Here is a 4,648-nt window from a genome sequence, read left to right as displayed (position 1 = left end):
AATGAAGGATCCAATGGTTATGAGGTTAACCATGGTCCATGCTAGACACGCTAAGGTGTTGTATGAGTCATGGCTAAGGGCTAGAAGCCAACTACAACCCACCTAACACCCCAAAACCGAAACTCAACACACTCAACAATACATGAATTTTAAAACCGAAGGGTCGCTGTTATTTGTTTGTTTTAAAAATCGATGGGGACATGAACCAAGCCATGAAAGGGCATCTTGGTCACGTCTTAGACATGTCAAGGAGGGATTCTAACCATTGTTACAGGCCCAAAAGCCAACAAAGATTCAAACCTCCCTGTACAAACCGAAAACCAGAATTTCGAGACACAAAATGCACCATGGACGAGTTGCTGGGGGGGGGGGGGGGAGGGGCTTTAACCACCGGACTAAAACCTTCCTAGCACACCCTATATCAAAACTGTGAGGTGCACAAGTGAAGAGTCGAAAACTCTGCACAATGTTTTTCTAAAGTTCTTGACATGATTTCGGTTTTGTAATAGATCAAGCACATGTAATGGTTTAAAAATAGATATATAACTTTATTGAAGAGCAAAGAAATAATATAGACATGCCTTAAGTTGTTTTTACAATAAACAACACAATACGTCGGATCGGGAGACACAGTAACGGAAATGAAGACACCTTGCTATTGTTGTTGTCTTGGCCAAGAATTGTAACTGCCAAATCTCCTAATTTTGCGTGCTAGGGAGAATGAAGAAGGTGGTGAAGGGTTGTGGTCAAATAAGGTGGTGCATGGGGGAGTAAATAATGCCAAGTTGGGGGGGGGGGGAACATGCATGATGAATGGGTGGCCTTTGTTTTCTTGTTGGGGGAGTTAAATGGTGTCAAGTTGGGATTGTGTGGAGTGGAGATGACCGAGACTTGTCTTTTCAAATTGGTGTAGGATTTGTTTAGGTTTTGCTAAGTAGAATCCTATGTTAGATAAGCTTTATTAAAAGGTTAATTAAGCATAATCTTGATGAATTAAGAAGCCTACAATTAAATTGGTAATTAATTAATTAAAGTAGACTTAAATCCACTTGATTTCATTAAAATAAATTATTTCTTAGCTTGGAATAAATTTAGGAATATTTTTGGATCATAAAATTCATCTCCGATTTCCTATCTCCGGTCCGGTCTCGCGTATATATCTAAAAAGCTAAAATTTGAAATACGCGATTTAAAAATCCTTAAAAATTACGTAAATGATTTAAATTCAATTAAATCAAAAATTTCTTAAAATAATAATCATTTAAATTAAATAATAAAAATTATGCACATACATACGCATATTGGTTTTTTCGGGTATTACATGGAAGAAGATTTACTACCTTTGTTTTTGAATGAAGATCTTACTTGTTTACCAAACTGACATGCTGAACAAATTTTGTCTTTTGAAAAATCTATCTTAGGCAGACCAGTTACAAGATCACGATTATTCAGATGGGCAATAGACTTAAAGTTTAAGTGGTTCAATCTTTTATGCCACAACCAGTTCTTGGAAGACTTTGAAGCTATAAAACATACTGGTGCATAAGGTTGATTAGTCCAACTGACTTTATAAGTATTTCCACAACGATCTCCAGATATAATTATTTCATCAGTTGAGCTCTTAACAGTGCATGTGTGTTTGTTGAACTGAACTGAGAAATTATTGTCACATAACTGAATGATGCTAATCAAGTTATACTTCAAGTTATCGACTGGTAAAATATCTTTAATGATAATATTACCATGTATAAGCTTACCCTTAACCACAGTTCTACCTTTCGAGTTGTCTCCAAAACTGATGTTTGGACCAGTGTATTTGATCAGTTGGGATAGCAAATTTGTATCCCCTTTCATGTGACGTGAGCATCCACTGTCCAAGTACCAGATTGATTATTTTGTAGTACCTGCAATCACACACAATATATAATTTTGGTACCCATATCTGTTTGGGTCCTAAACTGATTAGTCTTTTAGGAACCCAGACTTGTATTAATCTAACTGACTTTCCAGTTGTTGTGTTCCAAATAACTTTTCCCTATTTGTGTGTGTTAGGTGTGTGGTGTGCGGATGAAACAATATGATTGTGAACCTTTTTCAACTGTTTGATTACTCGATATCTCCTTTGCGCTGAATTACAGTTATAGTAGTTGAAATAGCCATCTTTAGAGTTTTGATTTTTGTAACTGAACTTCTTGAATGCTCAGCTTCTTGAATCAGTTGAACTCTTCGGGCTATACCCAATTCCAAACCGCTTTGCTTTGTTATTAGGTTCAATCAGTTGGACATTTTGTTTATTTGGTTCAAATAATTCTTGTACCACCGTTGATTTCACAAAATTAATGAATTTACCTTTGTGCTCATTCAACTTGGGTATGGTATCACTTACAGAGTTTGCCTCAATGCAATTGAAGCCTAACTAGTTTTATCAGTAACTGATTTTTGTAGACTCTGCATTTCAGTCAGCGTGACTGATGACTTATTCCAATCTTGAATCAATCAGTTTGTTTTGAAATTTCAATTTTTAACTGACGAATCAAAGATTGGCTCTCGTTCATTTCAGCTTTTTGTTTGGAAACTCTCTTTTTAGACTCAACATTTCGACTGACTTGTCAGTTTCAGTTTTATTGTTTATGGGATCAGTTTGCTCAGTTTTAGCTTTTTCGAAGGAGCGAGCAAGCTTATTATACTCATTCACCATGTCATGCAAGGTGTCTATGAGTTCTTCTCGTGTTAAGTCAGTAGAGCTGAAGTCAAATACATGTTCGCTTGATGCCTCCAGTTCTGCCTCATTTGCCATTAAGCATTTAACTTCTTCTTCATCATCACTTGAACTGTCTGAACTTTCAGAATCTGAATTTTCACTATCAGTTTCTGCCCATTTAGATTTGCTCTCTTCAGCAAGCAGAACCTCATGCTTCTTCTTGAATGATTTTTTGTCATTCCTGTCTCTTTTCTTGTACTTAACTGATTTGTTTCCGTTATCAGTTGAATTTCTGCGGTCTTTCTTTTGTTTTGGACAATCAGCAATAAAGTGACCTTGCTTCCCACAATTGAAGCACTAGTTTGGTTCTTCCTTGGAGTTGCTCTTTTGATAGTTTCTTTGGTAAAAGCCCTGATTTCTCCTCATGAATTTTCCAAACTTCTTTACAAATAATGACATTTCTTCATTACTTAGCTGATCAGCAGATTTCTCAACTGAACCTGTTGGTTCCAGTTTGAGAGCACTTAGAGCAGTAGTAGCTACTGGTGTAGAAGGTGCTCCTTCTCTTCTTTGCATCTCAAACTCGTAGGCTTTTAGATCAACAAATAAGTCATGAAGTTCGACCTTATTTAGGTCCTTTGATTCTCGCATTGCCATGGTCTTAACATCCCATTCTTTGGGGAGACCTCGGACCACCTTTAGTGCAACTTCCTTGTTTGAATACACTTTTCCCAATGCATTCAGTTCATTTATAATGCTGCTGATTCTCTCATCATATTCGTGCATAGACTTTCCAGTATTCATTTTGATATTATCAAACATCTGAACAACAATAAAAAGTTTGTTTTCTTTAGTCTGTTCATTTCCCTCGCACAGCTGGATTAATTTCTCCCACATTTCCTTGTTGTCTTGCAGAGCTTGATTTTACTGAATGTTACCTTATCCAATGACAATGCGCTGAGGAGCACAATCAGTTATAGCCACTGCTGTATTTGTTTTCAGTATTTTCATTGGTCCGTCAGTTATGACGTTCCAAATATCATCATCTTGTGCAGCTAGATGAGCCTGCATCTAAATCTTCCAGTCGTCAAAGTCCTCTCTGGAAAACATTGAAATTTTATTGAAGGAAGACATGGTAATCAGATTTAGTAGTTAAGAAATATTCGGAAACAAGATTCAACCGCTCTGATACCACTTGTTAGGATCGGTTGGGTGAGAAAAGGGTGTTTAGAAGGGGGGAGGGAGTTGAATAAACACTCTACAATTTTCCCTTTTCTTCTAAAATTGAATCAGTTTAGGAAAAACTTAGTTCTCGAACCTTGTTGTCAATGTCAATCAGTTAACTTAATATAAGTGCGGAAATAACAAAAAGATAGATATAATATAATATTTAATAAGGAACACACGATTTTGTAGATGTTCGGAGATTTCAAATATTCCTACGTCTCCTTTTTTTATCATAATCACCTGCATCAATCACACCTAGTGAGTCTAAAGACTCAACACACCATAATCTTGATAACAAGTAATACATATACAGATCACATGCAACAGTGAAAAATACTTGTACTTAAAATATCGTTTCATGAAGATTCATAAAATTTAATCATAACCATTTTTATAAACATTTTCATGATACATAAGCTTTAAATAAAAATATTTTCTAATGATGCATCAACTTTAACTTAAACATTTTTCATAAACATAATCATATCAACATAAACATATTCATATTCATATCCATATTCGTATCCATATTCATGTTCGTGTTTGTTGAATTCAGATCGTGATTTTGACTCGTATTCTTAAACGTATTGGGTGATGGATCCATCTATAAAAACCACAGTACTAGGCGGCGGGGACACCAGCGACACTCTCACCGGTCAACTGGGCCTTGGCCAACGTATTAACATATTCGTATTCATATTCGTATTCATATTCGTATCT

This window comes from Primulina huaijiensis, chromosome 3 (assembly GCF_012295235.1).
Source record: "Primulina huaijiensis isolate GDHJ02 chromosome 3, ASM1229523v2, whole genome shotgun sequence".
Lineage (NCBI taxonomy): Eukaryota > Viridiplantae > Streptophyta > Magnoliopsida > Lamiales > Gesneriaceae > Primulina > Primulina huaijiensis.
The sequence above is the reverse complement of the archived record's forward strand: the minus strand, read 5'-3'. Positions refer to the sequence as shown.